Consider the following 21,602-nt stretch of genomic DNA (forward strand, 5'->3'; position numbering starts at 1 on the left):
TGAACAGGAATTGGCACCAAAAAATCATAACATTTTAAAACAGGGAGAGGAATTTGCTTTATTATTAACTATAATCCCCTCCCCATTTATAAATGCAGAACATGAGACCCAGGGCTTCTCAGCCCCTCACCTGGCTCTCCTGTAGTGGAGGAGGGTCAGGAAGTTAGGAGCCCAGACTCCCACTCTTTCCACTACATCATCTGGACCATTTTAGAAGGAGGTGGAGCAACATCTCAGCCAAGGCACCAGAACAAGCGAACAGGATGTGGCTGTAGCAATAGGACTAGGCCGGGAGTGAAGAGAGAGAGAAACATGACAAGAAAAGCTGGTGGTGCACAGAGGGTGGCCGGTGTCTGGTTTCCTCATAGAACACCCTTATTTTTGGCCTATGGACTTGCTGAGCCCCACCTGAGTCATCCCCCTCGAGGCCAGTAACCAACTCAAATAGAGGACCTTACACACATCGCTCCTTTCACCCTGGGCATCATAGGTGCCCACCAAATATTTGTTGATTTGCTTCGACTCTGATGCTGGGCCTATAAGTATGAGCTGTAGTCTGTGTGTCCTGCCACCAAGAGTGTTCTATTTGTGTTGGAAAGGTTCAGAGCAGGAAAAAAATAAATCACCTCTTTTACAGATAGCAGCCATGACTCCTTTGGGATTAAAATGCTCTTGTTGATATGGAAACAAAACAGCTGAGCTGGAGAACATGTCAGAGAATGGAAGGATAGCATGGGGGTGCCACCTTCGCCCTCCCTTTGCTATACCCAAGCATGGCACTGTGGGTGTGGTCCCCTTTCTCTAGATGCAGAAAGAGCATCTTAGAAATGCTCTAATTTAGATTCCAGCTCTCTTTTTAAAGTAGCTACATGACCTTGGGCATGATGTTGACCTCTGTGAGCCACAATCTCCTCTCCCGCCAGCACTGAGAAAGCCCCCAGCATGATGCATGGCAGAGAACAGGGGCTGGACAAATATCAAATCCAGGTTCCCAAGGAGTGTCCAGACTACACAGAGGAAGGGAGAGCAACACTTAGGTGGTCTGATGGCAGAAGAACGGGAGTTCAGGGAAGACAGAGCAAAGAGGAATTGTCAGATCACGGAGCAAACCCACAGGCTTCCAAAGAACAGGAAGGAATGGAGCCCTGCTTTGAAACTAAGAGCAAAGTTGGGAATACATGGATATCAAGCCCAGCACCACTAAGGAACAAGACCCTCAGCAATTCGCTCTTTGAACCTCAGCATTCTTGAGTAGAAATAAGGATGCTCTAATACTGCTCTCTGAGGGTCCTCATAGGTCTATGATTCAATGGTTTTAGAGGCAAAATGTAAGGGCAAGGGTGAAAGGAATCTCCCCCCTTGTTGTCTTTCCCAACAAGAGCAGAAGCCAAGCAGACAAAGAATCCCATTGGGTACTAGTGGACTTAGTGATCCCCCAGGGAACAGCAAAGAGATGAAGGTAAAGTCCACGTACTATTTTCAGCTGAGGGTCTCCACCTCCCTCTAGGTTCCAGCTGTATCTGGGGGAAGCTGGCATGGGAGGAGTCCCAAAGGGAATGATCTAATCTACCTTAAAGGGCGGGATTACAGAGATTGGATGGGTAGCTAAGAAAATCTATTAAAACCATCTTTGGCTTTGACCGTGATTGGCTAAACAATAAGCCCATGTTCCTAAGAAGTTTTCTCTTTCCTTCTCTTCCAGGGTAAAAGGAAAGAAGTAAAGAGGATGAAGTAGGAAGTCCAAGCTGAAGTCGATCGTACCAAGTGTCTATTCCATCCTGAACCCCTTCTGGTAACATGGCCGGAGGTGTGTTTATGGCTGATTCAATCCCCTGACACTTCCCCCTCCACTGGACTTCTGAGACTCCAGTGGTAACAGTGGGAGGCCAGTGGCCAAGCTGGCAAATGAAAGGACCTACGTGTTGTTTGGGTTGGGTAAGCTGATACTGCAATTCCTTTCCAAATTATCTGGGCCTGTAGAAGCCAGATGTATTCATTTCCTGGAATTGCAATAACAAAGGACCAAAAACTGGATGGGTTAAAACAAGAGAAATGCATCTTCTCCCAGTTCAGGAGGCTTGAGGTCTGAAACCAAGGAATCAGCACAGGCATGTTCCCCGCAGACTCTAGGGAAGGGTCTGCTCCCTCTGCTGTCCCTGGGCTTGTGGGTGCTTCCCTCCAATCCCCATCTTCTCAGCACAGCCTCCTTGGTGTGTTCACACCATCTTCCTCCATAAGTGACTGTGTCTGAGTTTCCCCTTTTATGTAGACATAAACTCTATTGGCTGAAGAACCCTCCCTCACCTTAACTAATTAAGTCTGCCATGATCCTATCTCCAAAAAGTTTCCATTGGGAGGTCCCTAAGGCCAGGACTGTGACAGCTTTGGGGGCAGCAATCCCCAGTGTGTTTGGCACCAGGGACTGGTTTCATGGAAGACAATTTTTCCACAAAAGAGAGGGTGGGATTGGGGAAGGAGGAGGCAGGAATGACAGGAGACGGAGCTCGGGCGGTAACGCCAGCCATGAGGGGCCTGTAAAGACAGAGGAAGCCTCACTAGCTCACCTCCTGCTATGTCCCTCGCAGGCCACAGACCCAGAAACTTTTTGGCACTAGGGACCAATTTCATGGAAGACAGTTTTTCCACAGACAGGGGTGGGGAATAGGGGGGAATGGGACAGGAGGCAGCGCTGTGTGGCCCAATTCCTAACAGGCCATGGACTGCCACCAGGCTGTGGCCCAGGGCTTGGGGACCGCGATTCTGAAGGACACAAGCTGTAACAATGGACTTTTCTAATTTACAATCAAGAGGTCAGGGTTTGAAGTGATATTCCCACAAGATTAAACACCAAAATGTTTACTCCTTGTCCCCAATGTCCCTTCACCAGAAATGATACATTAAGATGGGCTCCGGCACAAGCAGCTCCAAGCCAGATCCTGGCCTATCACCTCCTCCCTTCCTCCCTCTTCCCCCAGCCCACAGCTCTTTCTTCCGTGAGCTGCCAGTCAGTTCATTCCCTTCACCACGTCACACTGGAAGGTGTCTGCAGCAGAGCTGTTTATATGACTAATGAACCTCCATTATTTTGCATCCAAGGAGGAGGAAAATTGTTATTCTACTCTATGGAGGAGAGCTTCCAGGGGGAAGGAATCACATAAGGCTGACAACAGAGACAGGCATCTAGAAAACGCCACCATGTCTGTGAGCAAATTCCAACGCTGGAGAAGTATCCCATATCAAGTCACTATCCATCTCTTCAAAACCCCCCAAAGAAACAGTCAGGCTGAAATATTTTCAGGGTAGGGGGAAATAAGCATTCCCTTTATTCCTGTCTTTGCTTCAGGTACAGAAAGCTGGTGGGGGGTGGGTATTAAAAAAAAAAAAAGACTCCATCACTGGTGTCTTCTGACATATTATTTCTACATTAGTATTATCAGGCTAGTTACCCAGAGACAGATGCCGAACAAGAAGCCGATCACATTTCCCAATCTTATTTGCAAACAAGCGTTCATTTCCTGCTTATCAAGGCACAGTGCGGGTACTTTGTCCATTCAAATCATTGTCTTAAGCCAGTGATGCAAACCCCGGAGCAAGGTTCACCCCAGCCAGAGCCTGGGTGCTCAATGTCGTTGAACTAAAGGAGCAGATAATTAGTATTGAAAGGTGTGATTACAGCCCGGTCGGCCAGGTAATCAGCCTCTGATTTCTCTTCAGGATTCTAGACCTGTTGGAAATCTTAGCCTAAGAGGAGGCTGGAGGGAATTATCCTGGAAGTGTAGTATCCCTTTACAAATATAAACACCGGACAATTATCCCAACTGGTTAGCCTTCCCTGCTCAGCGCACTGCATCCCAGGCAGCGAACTGAGGGGACCCCAGCTCTGTCCAGGCAGCTGTCTCCTGGCCTTGGCTCCCCGGGGCTCTTCCCTGAGCTCACCCTCACATCTTCCAAGACTGTCGCAACCTTGGGATGTCTCTGCAGACTGAGCCTCCTCATCCTGATGCTTGTTTTGCAAACATTTGGCTGCTTCGTGGGAACCTGCCTCAACCTGAGGCCTGAACTCCCTCTTGGCTGGGACAGTGAAGACTTCTTGAGAAGGGCTGATCTCTTTTCCCACCAAGCCTCCAAGATCTGATGGCTTGGAGGTGTCAGGCTGAAATAAGTCTCTCTGCCTTCCCTTTACAGGTGAAATGCTGGTTCTCAGCACTCAGCAGCCAACAGCCAACTGTGACATAAAGCTTGGTTGACTATTTCAATGGCATTCACCCATCAGAACAAGATGTTTAGGGAAGCAGCTAAAGGTACAAAGCAATGCCCAGTCTCCTTTCTGACCACAGGTGGCCCCACCTCTGCGGGCAGGGACACTGCCGGACAGGCAGGATCCATGTGGAAATATAGTTGCTTCTACATCGAAGAATGCTTCCTCCATTTTCTCTATGGTGCTTTGCTTTAACCAAATTCACAATGGCTAACATAGTTAGACAGCAAAATAAACATGAGTGGCCATAAAATACCGAGTCTTCCAGGCTCCGATGAAGGCCGTGCAGCCAGCTACCTGCCCCTGGACGCAGAGGGAGGGCCAGTGTATAAACAAAGTTTGCACGCAAGACTCCGTGTATTATCAACATATCGTTCAGGCTCCTGCAAACCCCAGAGCAGACACATAATTCTACATTATGTAATGTGGAGATCAGCAAGGCTTTGAGAAAAGAGGCCTTTTGTTCATGGGAGCCTATCTTCAACCTCAGGTGAATGGATGTCTTCTGAATCCAGCAAAGCAACTCTCACCCCCCGGGGCAGGGGCTCATAGCGTCAGGCCACTGCTGGTCTGTCTTTCTGCTAGAAAGTGCTGGCATTAGAGTTTGGTCCACTAGGCAAAGGCCCTCTGGCCTTCCAGTTAAGACTTACCTCACTTTCATTGCACTGTATTTTCTTTTTCCTCAACATGTTTTTGTGAGCTTTTTCAAATGTCCAGAAAATTTAAAGGAATCCTATATAACAGATATAACCATCCATGAGACCTATTTTTTAGTGAGAACTCTCCCATACACAGTTCTTGAATGCTTCCCTTTTTCTGTAAGCAACATTTTTCCAGACACCTGTCGTGGGAAACCTATGGCATACCCACGTGGTTGCTCAAGTTGGCATCCAAGGGGGGCTTTCAGACACGAGAAGAGCCTGGACTTCAGTCACATATAGACCTGGGTTTCAATCTCAATCCCTTCGCTTGCTGGCTAAGTGAAACTGAATGAGCGTGTGTATGTCTGTACTGAGCCCGAGTTTGCCTTTCATTTACTGCAGACATAAGAGCCAATCCAACTAACCTGTACTGAACACATATTAGACACCAGAACTCTACCAGGACACTCCAGCTCTAACCTTCTCAATAACCTCATAGAGAGACGCTAGTGTTACCCCCATTGTGGAGAATCAGGGTGAAACCCAAGCCTCCTGCCTGTGGTGCTATTCGGAATATGCCATAGTGTACACAGCACATTTAGCTCAAAGCTTTTATACAGAGTTGCTTTTTAAAATATAATTCCAGCAGTATTATCAGCAGTGGCAACACTTTTATACAGAGCCCGTGAGAACAAGGCAATAATCAGCACATCCCTCTGCCTTGCCCTCTAACAGTCTGTTCTTTCCACATCCAAGGCCATCACTGCCCTAGCACGGACAGTAGCACTCCCAAACCACGGGCTTACTTGGAGAGCAATTTCCTGTGCAGCTAGCAAAGATTTTCCTGCAATACACCACTTTGAGCACTCAGATTTTAATTCAGAACACTGGATGGTGTGGTTATGATAAGGCAGTGGGAACGTTAAAATACCATCATTGAGTACTTTTATGTCATATCAGATAAACAGAATTTAGACACAAGCACTTGTTAAGGTATACCCTTTATTGGCTGTATCATCTTTTTCCAAAAAAAAAAAAAAGTGATGGAAATTTATCAAATCTAAATTCTGTCCATATGCTTTAGTATAAACACAGTTATTGACACTGTGGAAATATTTCCAGACAGGTTCATCCCTTGTCTGTTCAGCTTAAAGATATTTTCCGTAGTGGCTGCCATACAAATCCTAAACCCTCAGGATTCTGGGGCTGGTATCCCATAGATGATTAGCTCTTCTCTATTTCTGGAGGTAAAGCATAGATTTCCTTAAAACCAAATGCACTACCATCTTTCAGGCCAAAAATTTCTTGCCTGTTTCCAATTCTTTCCTTATCCTAAACTCCTCCAAACTCATTCTAACCAGACTACCCCACAAGTGAACAGGTTAAATGATGTCAGGTAGGTCTCCTGACCTCAGGAAAGTCAAAAGGTGAGAGGACAGTGAACTTGGATGAAGAACCTCGGTTTGAGTGAGGGACAGAACGGAAAGACCAGAGTTGTGACATAGCTTTGCCAAAGTCACAGACCAAGTTGATAAAAAAAGAGAACCCAGGAATTCTGAATGCAAAATGTTGCTGTGCAATGGATCAGCAATAATTCCAACTGGCATTAAGTCCAGAGTCCTAGAAACTAAAACAAAGCCAAGTGTAAAATAAATGTCTTGGAAGAAATTGAACTGAACTCACTCTAATGGCACTGCCTTGCTTATAACGATGAGGTTTCACATACACCACAACAGGACGCTCTTTTGAATCTGATAAGTGTTGTATCCAGGATGGGAAAGAGAAGTGTCATATCCTGAGTATCCACTACTAATAGTTGAAGAAGAGAAGTTGGAGTTCAGGGGGTTGAACTCAAACTTTGGGAAAGAGAGCTCCAGTCCTGGAAAGGGACAAAGGGCTACAGAAAGGATGGACATGTTAAGAAGCAGATGGACCACCGGCTGATCCAACAGAGAAGTTCTCCCACTTCTCCCACTTATAAGAAGAGTTATAAGCCATCCCAGAGCTCTACCCAAAGGGGACTCTGCACTAAACTCTGAAGAGGAGGAGTGAAGAGAAAAGAGGCTGACGGGAGGTAGAGGGGTCCACCAGGAACGGATGTACGTTCTTGAGAATTGCAGTTAAGGACTTGTTACTGGAGCAGACAACGCTGCCAAGACAACTGGTCACATTGATCGCTGGCAGTTCACTGCCAGCAGCAGACACGTCATCACAAAGAAACAACCAAGGATGGGCAGAGAGAGTGATGTTTGAGGTGGGCTGGCAGTACAGCTGGGTGCGGACGGCCCTGTTTTTCAACATATCCGCACAGCTCCATGGAGCAGAGCATTCTTCACGCCAGGCCAGATTTTCCTACCCCATCTTGGGGGTCTGCCAGTTCTCGCTGGCTCTCTCTCCAATGTCAAACCTCCTTGTGAAATGACTGGTGCTTCCTGCTCCCATCACACCCCAGCCCCAGACATGCCACCTCTCCCTGGGTATCCACCCTATGGCTTCATGAAAGGCAGCCAAGGGGCTCTTGAGGACACATAAGCCCCTGTTCAGACGAGGAGAAAAAAGCAGAGTCACTTCCTCCCCTGTTTCCTAGTTTTCTTCTGCATTTTTCTCTTCCCTCCTCTCCCCCTCCGTCCCAGACTCCCATGGCCACTACTCTTTGGCCTTGATTCAGCACCACATTCCTGCTTCTTTGTGTCCCATCCTCCCAGCTGCAAGGCCATGGGGATGTTCAGAGAGTTATAGCTCCAAGAAATTCTCATCTCCATAGACCTGTCTACCCACCTCCCACCTGGCCTGCAGAGAAACAGCCAACATTCCTGCAGTCCCACAGAGAAAGGGTGTGACTTGGATTACTCAACGAAGCCTCCACGCCAGCATCTTATGCCCCCAAAACAATAGCATTGTATTTTTCTTGGACTTCATTCATTTTATTTGGTTTCTCCTTTGATTAGCAGAAAGCACTCCTCCCCCTACCCTCTCCCACTTTTCTTAATCCACCAGCTTCTCTCTCCTGTCCTTCCAGTGGAATCTACCACCGCCAAAGCCCAGTAAAGCCCTGGATCGTGAACTTGAGTGACGTCAGTGAGCTTGTTTCTCCTGAGCTTTCTCACACGTGGGAATCAGCTCTGGGGAGTCTACATCCCATCTCTGATCTGTTTGTTTTGGAAGCTAATCCCAGGACGCTGGGGGAGGTGTTAGGCAGCCTGACCTTTCCTGTTTTCTGAGTCAGTGATCTTAGATCACTAAGTCAGGTGCTAAGTGTTGAAAATTAAAATCAATGTGTGGGGCCCAGGAAGGTGGGAACAAAGGGGTGAAAGGCGAAGGTGACACTTGGATTTGGTTGAAATGAACAAAATAAAAACCTATTAGCTTGCTATCAAATCCATCCCCATCCCAAAAGGAGCTTGTTTATTTGGTAGGAGGCCACACCACAAGGAACATGACATGGGCATGACCCCTCCTGACACAAACTACCTCTGAAAGGCCCACAGTCTGTCTCAACACCCACGGAAGCTTCTATCCAATCCCCAACAACCAAATCTCCTGGTAGTCAGGAAATTTTTGTTGGATTATCTACTGGGCTCCTGAGTTATGTCAGGTTGCAAGGACACTCATGGAGTAGCTCACCTCTCACCAGACTGGGGCATTTAGGGACCCCAGAAATTCCACCCCCAGCTTCTCTATAGAGCAAACAGATCTGACAGAATAACAACGATAATAAGGCTGAGTATTTGGCTTGGATTGGCTTTTGAAAATCCAGCTCTTATCTCAGAGCAAGCAGGCTTCAGACAAGACTTCTCTTTTTTTTTTTTTTTTTTGAGATAGAGTCTCAAGCTGTCACCCTGGGTAGAGTGCAGTGGCGTCTCAGCTCACAGCAACCTCCAACTCCTGGGCTCAAGCGATTCTCCTGCCTCCACTTTCCAAGTAGCTGGGACTACAGGTGCCCGCCACAATGCCCGGCTATTTTTTGGTTGCAGCCATCATTGTTGGATTGGAACCCACCAGCTCAGGTGTATGTGGCTGGCACCTTAGCCACTTGAGCCACAGGTGCCGAGACAAGACTTCTCATGTTTAACAGGAGAAAACTAATTTGTTGAGAAGAAGGTGTTTTACAGATGGTCACACAAGATATTTATAGGGACACATAGGTCACATTTTTTGTCTAAGGAACTCCTGACTTAGGATTATTACCTGAAATACACAGGAAGATAGTATTGTATTGACAAAAAATAATAATAATAATTGGCTTTTTAGACTTAACCAAATATCCCAACCATCTGCTTAGGCTGTGATGCATCAGAGGCTTCAACTCTCCAATCTCCCAAACCAGCAATAAAACATTTCCCTTCCACTTAGCCAATCCCAGCATATAGGGTGGACTTTCTCTGTCTCAGCATATCAATCAGAACAGGCATGATTCTTTGCAACACATATCTGTTGAGCATCAAATATGTGCAAGGCACACACTCAAATCAGACAGTATAAAAATATTAAATCTATTTGTGAAACGAATCATCCTATCACACTCTCCATATATGTGTTTTCAAAACTCAGCAACTCACCCTTCCTTTTTCCTGTAATCCTATTCTCAAGAAGAGATAACTTCATTAAAAAAAAAGAAGAAAGAAAGAAATCCTCAACTTCTTTTGAGAAAGCACACATGTACACACAACACACCCATACCTATACAAAATAGTGACTTGTCCAGTAAGATTTGCATATCACAGGTGTCATCGAAATCTAAACTCCAACTATGCACCCATGTTTCTAAGGCTCTAAGGAAAGAAAATGAGAAAAGAAAAACTCAACAACACCCTACAGGAGTCAGATCCCCTTTCTGTATTGTCAGGTAATTGTTAGCAGAGATGGGCTGTAATAGCAAGCCATTTTAAAGGAATGCCAATTCAACTCTGTCCTGCTTAAAGAAGATCCAGAATCTGCCTTTGTTCCTAACCTGGGGAGTTTTGAGAAAATAACAATACGTTCTTTCAGAAACTACAGGGAATCTGAAGGGTAGGGCTCTTGCTCTCCCAGATAAGAGCTGGCCGTGGCTGCTGCTGTCAAGGAGGAGGCTGGGCTTAGTTCTGTCCTGGAGGGGGAGGGGGCTCGTTGGGAGCACCTTCCAGAGAGCATCAGCCTGAGCAGAGGGAGGAGGGTGAAGTTACAGCAGGAGGAAAGTGTCTTCCTCTCAGAAACGTAAAAAACATCCCACTCCTCCCTGTGGACTTGTGCACAGCCAAGGCCTCCCCAGACTGCACAACCACCAAGTCTCTTTGGAAGCATCTCCTTCGCCATCCTGGCTGAATGTACGTTTGCAGTTTGGGACTGTTTTATGCAGCTGATTCCTTCCAAGAGTCTGAGGTTTAGGGTTTGGGTGAGCTTGATCGTTAGCCATTCCCCGCCTTACCTTTTTATTCACTGTTTCCAATACACAAAGCACTTTATGATATCCATGGAAACCTTCACGACCACAGACCTAGAACACAAGTATGACCAAGTGTCAGACCGGGGAGGGCATCTGAGAGCATCCTGTTACATGGCACACATGTGCTGCTTGCCCTTTTTCTGAATGGGGACCCCAAAGTGATGCCTGTCTGCAAAGGACCAGATCAACAAGGGTTTTAGCTAAGAGAGCAGCACTGCCTGGCAAGATGAATGAAGAAGGAAGTTGCCCTTGGGGAAACGAACTTGGGCGGCTGTATAGCACAGAGCCAGGCCTCTCTTACACATTTGTGAAATGTTCGTGGCATAAGCATGTGCCACTTTTTAAAGTGTGTTCTGTCATTGTTAGAGCACACTGGATGTTTCCTAGAGACAAGAGTTCCAGTGTTTAAATTTTTCATTTTTCATGCCCCCTCCTATCCTCTCTGGCTCCCCCAAGAGGGATCTTAACTCAGGGAAAGTCAATAAAATGTATTATTGTACTAACTGATCTTTGTTCTTCTCTTGAAATCCTCTCTCCCATTCTGTATGTTGTCTGGAGACAGTTCTTAGCCCTTGCCCTCTCACCCTACCCTTTCCATTTCCCAACCAACTATACAGGGATAATTGTCACAAATTAAAGGACAGAGCCCGGTTGAATTCTAATCTGGCTCTTCATGGAGAATACATTTTAACAATAGAAAGAACACCAAAATAAGGGATCTGAGTTCCAAGTCTTCTCAACCACCTATCTGCCCCATCCTGAGCATGTCATAAATCTGTGCTTTAGTTACCCTTTTCCCTTAAACCAGCAGAGCAACCCTATTCCCACCTACTATGCACGACTGAGTTTTAAATGCCAGTGTTTGCCATATCAAAACCTGGTTTGTACCAAGAAATTCTTACCTCTATTCATCCCCCCAAGGAATATCTCTTTCCCCTATCTGGTCCTTCAGCATCAGAAGACAAATTGGAAATCCAGATAGATAGAGAGATCGATACAAGAGCAAACACACCTAACACCATGGAGGTTCAGATAACAGAAGGACCACCTGATACATCTCCGCCATGGCCTGTGCTAAATGCAAGACGGCCATTGAGATGCAGAAATTCTCAGCAGCCCTCTTCCCTTCCAATCCATTTTTTCCATTGCAGCTTTGTTTGAGAATTATCATCTCTAAATGTGGATAAACATTGCTCCCACAAAAGCCATAGTCCAAAGGAAATAGGCAAGGCCAAAAAGAAACAAGGCCATGAGTAAATACAGTTTCCCCCAATGTAGAGATAATAACAACATAGCTCATTCAATCTTGTATTGACCTTTTCTACAGTGAACATCCAAGGCTTGATAGCTATTACGTTCTTATTTTGTCATTGTCATTGCTAGTGTTTGTTTTTACCCTTTAACACCTAAAATGTGAGATATGGGACAAGTGAATTAGCCACAGTAAACCCCAGATTTCTCATATGGAACATGAGAAAAATAATAAAAACTACCACAAAATGTTTTTGGGGGAATACAAGTGATATTGAGAGAACCAGACCCACGCCATCTTAAGGGTTCAGCGATTTTGGCTTCCGTCAGCCATTTTGTTCAAAACTGATGCGTCACCGTGAATTGCTGGGTTTTGTACCTTGAGTCATCGGCGTCCAATCAGAAACTGCCTTCTGGAATGGGCCATATGGCAGGACCAGTGGCAACCCATCCAGAAGCGATCCCTTTGTTTAACTTGTATACACCTACTTTGCTGCACTATCCTATAAAGATACGCCTGCTCCAGAGCTCAGGGCTCCTAGCTTGGATCCGTTGTAGCGGAGACCCCAGGAGCCCAAGCTTGAGCTTGCAATAAAATGGCTCCTTTTGCTTTTGCATTGGACTCAGCTCCCTGGTTGTCTTTGTGGGGAATTTCGAGAACTGGGCACAACAATATAGCCAGGTAAAGCCCTTAGTAGACCACCAAGCACATGTTAATAACAAGGGCTCAGCAAACTCTTCCTCTTACTTAGAAAAGGAACAGTGTAAAAGGCAGCCCTGAACTTCCCAAATGACGACTTTTCCAGGTTTGAGGGGAAGGCAGCAGCCCACTTCTGCTTGCAGAGTAAAATGAGTTTGAAAATCTGGATCCAGATATAAAAAGCCTGCCACATACCATAGAGAACAAAGAAATCCCGACATGCATCTGAGTAAAATGAAGTAAGGTGGTTGCTGTGAAACAGTCAACCAACACACCATTCCCACAAACCCAGGCAAGTTCTCCTAAGAAGGAAACTCGGGGAATGGAGGACATGTCCAATGTGCATGGTTCAAGTCACACTTTGTTCTCCGCTTCTCTGAGACAAAAGCAGCCAAACCCTGATTAAGGGAGAAGGGAGGAGATAAAGTGAGAGATACGCTTCACAAAGAGTGGAGTCCCTGTCTCTCCACGTGACCCAGAAAGAGCCGGGGAAGAACAATCAGCCTGTGAAGGGGCCGTGCTGGCCTGCGAGCCTTGGGGGAGAGCTCCACGGTCACAGCTGCATGTGGAATTCTGTGTGTGCGTGGCATGTGGGGGAGGCAGGCCTGGCCCCCGAGACATAGGACCCAGAGAGCTGCCTCTCCCATTAAGTGCGTGACCTTGAGCAAGCAACATACTATTTTCAGAGCTTTTGCTTCTTTACATGAGAAACAAAGAGACTCATTTCTTCCCCTGGCAGTCTAGAGATATCCAGGGAATAGAACTGATGGGGGGATGCAACGACGTGTCAAAAACAGAAGCCTAAAGCAACAGCAGGGAACATTACTTAGCAGTGGAATTATTTTCCAGCAATAGGCCAGAAGGCAGAAGAGCACACGAACACGTGTACTGTAGAGAGTTGTGCGCATGTGTGCCGTAGAGAACAGGCAGGTCTCCCGGCGGGAGAGTGAGTCTGCAGTGTGTGAATGGGTGTCTGTCCAGGGGAAGCTGGGCAGAAGAGTGATCAGCAAAGGCTGCTTCTGGGGGCAGAGGAATAGAGGCCACAGTGTGGACAGAAGTGGACAAAGCAGGGAAAATACAGACCAAGACCGAGCTTGAAGTCCTCTCCTCCCCAAGCCTGCACATCCCCCACTTCCAACCCATACCTGACCCCTCACTCTATCGCCCCATCCACCTGAGCAACAGGTTGCACCCAGAAGCACAGAAGAAAAGCCATGGTGCTTTTGACAATTAATAAATGAATTCTGTCCATCCCACCCCACCTCCAAGCCAATGCAATAGTTCCTAAAACTAAAGTTTCCCTCCTGCTCCTGTTCCTCATTTTTCTTTACTTCTCCTCCTCCTCCCAAGCAGACGCCAGTTTGGCGTGGGGCAGGGGTGGAGATGGGTGATTTTGGTAACCACAAATGGCACAGACACCACGCACCATGCACACGCTCTTGTGTTCTCACTTTCCCTTTAAATCCCACCTTCTTCCCTTCCATAGGAAGAACTGGGGAGGGATTTGTGCTTCTGGAGCTCTGCAGTCCCTGGGGCCATCTGGGAGTGATTAGCCTACAGATTTCAGGTAGCTCCAGCCACACGTGGAGCCCACATGACACCCGCTAATTCCATGCCCACAGCTAGCTCTCCTTCTCCAAACAAACAGCAGCGCCTGCCCTTTGCAGAAAGAAGCAAATGCCTTTCTGAGAGGAGCTGCAGAGAAAGGCAGGGTCCTAACTGTCTCCTAGGCACCAGCCCTTCCCCCCCAACGCCCCATTCATTCACCAGTCGGCCACACCACCCAGCTCATCTGTGAAAGGGCTACACACTGTGCTTAGAAAAGCAAGCAGAAAACCAGGAAGAAAAAAAATATTTATTATCATTGTATATTTGGCTAGCAAGGTCTAGGGGTTTTAGAAGTTCTGATATGTTAATAATGATTTCAGTTTGTGGTTTGATTGTTTTCTCAAAACCTGTAAATCCAGACCAGAAATGTATAAAGATTGCAATCTGAAAGCTTTATACCCAGCACTCCAAATACTCTCCAAAAGAGTGTCTCCAGCACGCTTTCTTACAGAATGAAGTCAGAGGATAGGAAATGTTGAAGAAGGTACCAGGACAAGGACAGATTTTTCTTGTAAGTGGCATAGGCAGCCATCTGCAGGACACATTTTAGAGGGAGCAAAAGGGCATCTCATTAAGCTGGCCCACTAAGTGCCTGATAACGGAAATCATACCATTAGGTATTCGTGTTTTGGCTACTTTTGCCATTTATTCCTTTTTTTTTTTTTTAATGATTATTAAGAATTTGTTACATGTCAGGGATTTTTTTTTATTGTTAAATCATAGCTGTGTACATTAGTGCAATCAAGGGGTACAAGGTGCTGGTTTCATATACAATCTGAAATCTTCTCATCAAACTGTTCAACGTAGCCTTCATGGCATTTTCTTAGTTATTGTATGTGGGCATTTGTATTCTGCCTTTAGTAAGTTTCACCTGTACCCATTCTAAGCTGCACAGTAGGCATGGCCCCACCCATTCCCCTCCCTCCACCCTTATCTCCCCCCTCCCTTCCCCTTCCTGGGCCCTTTTACTATGAAGCTAAATTATAGCTTTCACATGAAGGCTATAACCCAACTATAGCACAAGACTATGAGGAAAGTGCCATTTATTCCTTAAGTGAACATTCATTCAGCAGCATCTGTGTGGCACATAGACTGGGGATACAAAGAGGATAACACTACATGCTTGCCCTTGAACAGATCACAGTTCAGTAGTAAATGTATATGCATGAAGAAGAATGGTAACACGATGGAAGCCTGAAGACAATGCTATAAACACACAGAGATGGGGAGTCCTCAAGTCTTCGCAGAAGAATCAGCACTTAAACTGGATCCCTACTCCCTGTTAAAGTCTGGCTGCCTCTTAGACGGTGAACATACTAAGCCTTGGTAGTCATTTACTGCATAGTCTAAATGAGTCTCACATCGTTCTCAAGATAGGTGAAGGCAGCTTTTATCTGAGAAAGACACTCTTCCCTGAAAAGGAGAGTTAAAGGAAAGGATCATAAGAAAATCTTCCTTCTAGACACAAGGGCTCACACCTGTAATCCTAGTGCTTTAGGAGGCGAAGAAAGGAGGATTGCTTGAGGTCAGGAGTTTGAGGACAGCCTGAGGAAGAGCAAGACCCTGTCTCTATTTAAAAAATAGAAAAAATTAGCCAGGCATGGCGGCAGGTGCTTATAGTCTCAGGTACCTGGGAGGTTGAAGTATTCAGGAGACCAAGGCAGGAGGATCACTTGAGCCCAGAAATTTGAGGTTGTAATGACACCATCTGCATGTTAGCCCAAGTGAGACTCTGTCTCAAAAAATAATCAAATACAAAAATAAGGAAGTCTTCCTAGTATATGAGAAAGGAAAATCTTGAAGATGAGGAATAAGTCAGTATATACACTCAGGATTTTTTAGAATCAAGAAAAAAACCTAATCTAGTCTTTGAATTCATTTTCAAGTATCAAAGGCAAATTCATTCTCACTTCCTGGTTTGCCAACTAAAAATCAACATGCTTGGGGCAGAAGTAAAGCTGGACTGGGGAGGCCCTGAGGCCAAAGACGGGCATAGCTGATGTGCCATCTTCCCAGCTGATGATCCTAGACTAACCCAGACTTGGCTGCAGCAGGCCTCAGGCCTAGCTAAGCTGAGGAAGGTGAGCTTGGAGGCAAACGTCCCCACAGACATCACCCTGAAGTCCTGATTTTCTCATACCCAAGTTCCTGGAGGAGAGTCAGATTCCGGAGAACCACCTAAGTGCCAGGAAAATACAAAGCAATTAGTGACTTTTGCTTTAGGCAGAATCTAAAGGGGGAAAAAAGAAATCTTTGAGCTTCGTGAAACTGCACCTCCCTGGGCCTCTTCCGGAACCGCAACAGTTCAGCCCACTCAGTGTTTGGCCAATGTCATGCTCTCTTCCCCCAGAAGATTTCTTTGCTCCTAGAAAATCATCTGGAAACTGTCATCACCACTGGGCTGGCTGGCAGATGTCTCCCAAAGAGAGGGTAAAGCACACCACACACTACAAGGCATTTCTGGGCTTGGGCCAAGAAGGGATGAGGGTGGGAGGAAGAAGATGGCTCAGTCTAACAGTAACCCAGCATCCCCAGGGCTGGGGGAGGGCTGGCTCCCGGGGCCCAGGGAGGAAGCTGGACAGCATCTACCCTGAACCAGAAGCATGGGGTACCTCTGCTCCTTCACACCCTACCCATCTCCTTAGCACTTTGATGGAGTCAAAAGCACGGGAGGCAGCTCTCAGGGACCCATGAGTTTTTTTTTTTTTTTCAGGGAAAGAAAAGGGGAATTCTGTGAAAGATGTGGATGATTTTTTTTTTGGCCAGGGCTGGGTTTGAACCCGCCACCTCTGGCATATGGGACCGGTGCCCTACTCCTTGAGCCACAGGCTAATGTGATGAAAATGTGTCAAACGATCTACGAACCAAGTGTGTGGTGCCCCACGATCATACTAATGTACACAGCTATGGTTTAATAAAAAAAAAAAAAGAAAGATGTGGATGAAGGGAATCCCAGCAAACATGAGCCCAGAGGGTAAAGCAGGATTCAGGTGGACAGAGGCTGAATTCTGACCGAAATCAGAGATGGAGACAATTTAACAGCAGAGGAAAAAATCGTATCTTTTTTGGATGTTCATACACACAGTAAACCTTCAAATAATATTCACCAAATTGGTTTATTTGGGAATGAAAATGATTGAATGTTGAGCTAAACTGGGAAAAAGATATAAGTGAGAGAATGACAGGGAAAAACAAGGATGGAAAGGACACGCGTCTCCACCTCTCCGTACTTCCTCTACCCAGAACTCTGCCCGTCCTCTGGAGGCCTACAGCTAACAGTCGCACCCCCCCCCTCCTCTCCCCCAGTTCCTGCACCGTCACAAGTCTGTGCTTCGCAAACTGGCAAGTTCCAGCAGCCACCTGGGTTGCTGCCTATCATGCCACATATAGTTGGGGTGCAAACTGAAGTTCTATTTGAGACTCCCTCAGGAGGCTCAGGAGCTGGGGAGAAGCTGATAGTGGAGGTGATCACAGAGTGAATGCTGGGGTGGAATCTCAGAGTCCACTCAACTGGCCTTCCTTTCTATATGAGTGCAAGGCGTTCCAGGGATGGTTCCTACCATAGGTGGCAACCCTCAATCAGACCCCACCTTTGCTCCTGGCTGCCGAGGAAAAACATGTAGACATGTTCTCAACCTGTGGGTCACGACCCCTTTGTAACAATGAAAATACATTACGGCATTAGGAAGGTTGAGAACCACTGATCTAGACCTTCCAGATGTCTCCATTGCTCCAAGAAAGTAAGAAATCAAGGGAAAGATGAAATGCTCAGATATTGAATCTATCATGACCCTATCCCTAAATTAACCAGTAAGGGTTTATCCATCTCTGCTCCTGCATCGATATGAATGAAGGCAGAAGAGAATAAGGCCGTTTTCTTTTGCCCAGCGATGCTGACAATTTTGAGAGCTTTGAGGGCACCCAACTTTGGTAACACAGCCCATACCTTGTGACCGCACTTTGTCACACTTTCATATATGTTTGAGCCAACCTGGTAACTGGGGGAGGAAAACTAGCAGGTTCCAGTCCAAGAACTCCCTGAAAGAAAAACAATCTGCCCTTTTCAGTTGAACACAAAGACATTTTGTCCTAGAGATAGTGACAGGAACACTATGGGATTTTCTGAGTCTTCATGATTTGAAAAGTGGAGGATCCCAAGACCTGATCAGTTTTCCTGTGTCAGTCCCAGTTTCACAAATCATTGGTAGAACAAAGGGGGGGGGGGGGCGAATAAAGGGTATTTATTAGTTCGCTTACTCCTTTTACTCAGGAAGAGAAAAGGCCTTTGGGAGAAAAATGGCACAGAAAGAAGAAAACAAACAAACAAAACCAAACATCTCTACTTCCTCAAAAAAATAAGTAAAATCCTTAACCTGCCTATTCTGGCTGGCAGACACCGACACGCCCCTCCCTGCCTCTCCCTATGCACAAACGCCGAGAAGAATCAGGTAACCCGCGCACCCGTGTCTCCTGCAGCCTTGCAGACGACAACCGGTACCAAGAAATGAATTTGAAATAAACAGTGACAAGGCAGGAAGCCCCGCGGGTGCACAGTTACTCTGCGGCCCCACTCCTGAACCCCCGGGCTGTTTAACAAAGCCTGAGCCAGTCAATCCGCCCACGCCCTACACTTTTATAACGTCACAGCTCTAAGGACCATCTGTTGTCAGAGCCGGCGTTGTTGTGATGTCACTTTTGTGAACGCTCAAAAGTTGGGGTCCAACCTCGTGACGTTGGCCTTCCCTCTGGGGGCGGGGGTCTCCCGACAGGCGAGCCGCCAACGGAGGTCCCAGCTCCGGCCCTGGAGACTCGCTCCCGCCGCTCCAAAACCAAACGAGGGCCCAACACCAAGAGCAAAGACGCTCACTGTGGCCCCGGGAAGCTGTAAGTCGGAGGAATCAGGAAGATGGTTTATGTTCCTGGGAGCTTCCCGGGTCCTGCCGAGACAAACAGAAAAGGGTTGCAGAAAAGACACACGATAATTCGCTTTTAATTTTGACAATGTCCTTCGACATCGTACCTTAAAAAGCATGTTCTCTTTTCCATGGTTTGATAAAGACATTTTTCTCAGATTAAGATCCACAATAATCACCCACCCAATAGGACATCTTAAAAAGGGAGCGGTTGGTTAGACCCCCTCGGAAACGAGACGAAATCATCGCACCTCCCCTGGGGGAAAACACAGGAAAGTCTCCGGACAACCGCAGCTCCCCTCCTTCAGGGCAGTACCCGGGACTGAACACCCCCAAATCAGAGGGTGATGCTAGGGTCAGGAGGAGGGGCTGGTGCCAATCCACAATCTACTGAAGAAGCTCCCAGGGCTGGGGACCAGCACCCCTGCTGCTTTGAGCACTCACTTTACTTTTATTTTTAAATTAGCAGGGCAAAAACACCTTCAGTTTAAAATGCCTGAAAGATTTTTTTTTTAAGGAGAAAGTTTGGGGTGAGCGTTTTTGGGGAAGGACTTGGCCTAGGAAATGTTTCACAGGGCATCCTAGGCATGCTTTAAGGGGGATCTTCTAGAGGCACAGCTCCTGAGATATTTTTGGAAAACCAAGGATGATAATGAGGGCACACTGCCTTTGAGAGTGCAGTCCTTCAGAGACTAGGGCCTTCTGCTCCACCCCACTTTGTCCTTCCACGGCTGAGAAACTCAGGACAAATCAGCCTATCCAATCTTTTGCATTGGCTGGGGTCCTTACCCCCAGGTGCCCGCTGAGTTACAGCCACCTGATGCCCCCAAACCCTGCCAGGTCACCTGGGAGCAGAATGGTGGTTCATGCCCCCTTAACCCCACACCTCTCGTCTATGTCATCTTTCTCTTCCAAAATAGAAAAGGGAAGAAAATTGAAATGTCCCTTCTTGGCCTGCAGTTTTAAAGGGGGCGGAGACCTTGGTGACAAACAACGGACAACTCTCCAAAGTCAGGCTCCTGCTGGGGAGAAGTATTAGTGTAGGAACGTCCATTCATAGGCGTTTTCATAACGTGCTGCTGGCGTGGCTGGGAGGTCTGGCGGCTGTCATGGGACATACACACTGGAGCAGAATGTCCAGAGGTCACGTTCATTCGCCCAGTCCACAGATATTTATTACGCACCCACGAATCTATTTGCTACTTTCCTTTTCCCTGTGGCAGTTGCTGTCCAGTCCAACCTTGTCCCGACTTATCTGCCAGTTCCCTTCCAAAACCGCCACCCCCCCAAAAAAAAGACCTTGTATGGGGCGTGAGGGAACAATGATAAACATTCTTTGCCCTGTGAAAAGTACTAATTACCAGCAAGCGCTGATAGCCCAGGACGCGGGGACCTGTCCCGCCCAGAGATTGGGGTGTTTTACCTTAAGGGGACCTGGCGGGGGAACTGGAAGAGAGAACGGGTATCTCCTTCTCCTATCTCCTCTATAGAAAACATCGCCCAGGGCTGACACTCTTCCTAGGACGTGCGCACCTAACTGAAAACGGACTTATACCCCAGACCCACTTCTGCTCAGGAATTTTGGATAGGGAGGTAGTGATCTTTAATTCTCCGAGTGAAGAGAACCCCACTCGCCTGCATGCCTCACCCCCACCCCGGAGACGCAAACCTCCCCACCCCCTTCCCCAGCACTGCCCCGCAGAGCCCGCGACACTCGCCCCGCTGCCAGCTGCTCTGGGCTTTGGTCTCGGGTCCCGAGCAGATGCAGGGGAAACTGACGGGCAAGAGCGAGAACCAGCGCGAGCCGACCTCCTCGTTTTCCCGAGGTCCCCGCCCCCCACCTTGGGATCCCGTTGCACCTCTGTGTCTCCCCTCACAGCTCCAGAGGTCGCGACGCGGGCTGAAGAGCTGGTGCGCGAACATGGTGCAGCGCAGTCCTAGCTTGCCGCTGTTCGGGTCTGCCCTTTCCCTCCCTCACCGTATCTGATTGAGGACCCGGCCCGCGGCGTTTAGCTCTTGGCAAAATGTTCTGGCTAAAATTGGGCCTCAGTTTCCAGATTTGTAACCTGAACCATGCGAGCGGGTTCCTTTCTCTCTACCCCTGTCTGAGGTCCCCTGGGTTGGGACTGGGAGCGTCTTCCCAGGGTCTGGGAGGAGGAGTCGGGGCGAAATTACTAGGAAGGGAACGGAGCCCCTGAGTAGGAATGGGGACCTGAACACCGGGAGGCCTCTACAAAAACACAGGACCAACCCACTCGCGAGTCCACGGTACCCACACTCTACACTTGGCCTGAGCTTGGCACGCCCAGCAATGCTTGGCACCGTGGGGATCAGGGCCCTTTTCCCGGCTTCGTCTCCCAGCTCTGCGCAGAATAGAAACATCAGACATCTCCAGTGCTCTTTTTTTATCCGGTTCCATATAGGCACAAATTCTCCTAACTGAGTTGCCCAGAGTGGACCCGCACAGGAGGGAATATCACGTAGGAATTCCTATTCCTGCAGAGAGAAATCTCAGCAGCAAACCAGTCCTGATTGAGTGGAGCACACCATCCCCCCCGCAGCCACCACCAAAGTTTTCCTGCAGTCGTTAAGTTAGGGACAGTTTCTGGGCTTTTGGCGCCCCCTCTGGATAAAGATAAAAATTGCAGCCCATTTTTAAGTAGACTGTGACTGTTACCCTACGTTTTAAAAAAGACACAAAAATACAAAATGCTTGCATTAAATGAGCAGAGAATATATAAAAGACTGAAGAACGCTATTTAAAATATATAGTACATATCTTATGGCATAAATGTATTAAATATATTCA

The 21,602-nt window shown here is 47.3% G+C and overlaps 1 long non-coding RNA gene across 1 annotated transcript in view; it reads right to left on the bottom strand.

Annotated features, from left to right (window-relative positions):
- Window positions 1-21,602, bottom strand: part of LOC128571175 (uncharacterized) — an 85,563-nt gene that overhangs the window by 62,222 nt on the left and 1,739 nt on the right. The window contains exons 2-3 of the long non-coding RNA XR_008375690.1: window positions 18,605-18,817; window positions 10,304-10,372 (exon numbers count right to left, since the gene is read on the bottom strand). This is a non-coding gene — a long non-coding RNA (uncharacterized LOC128571175). The remainder of the gene's footprint in view (window positions 1-10,303; window positions 10,373-18,604; window positions 18,818-21,602) is intronic.

The sequence above is a fragment of the Nycticebus coucang genome, chromosome 18 (assembly GCF_027406575.1).
Source record: "Nycticebus coucang isolate mNycCou1 chromosome 18, mNycCou1.pri, whole genome shotgun sequence".
NCBI lineage: Eukaryota > Metazoa > Chordata > Mammalia > Primates > Lorisidae > Nycticebus > Nycticebus coucang.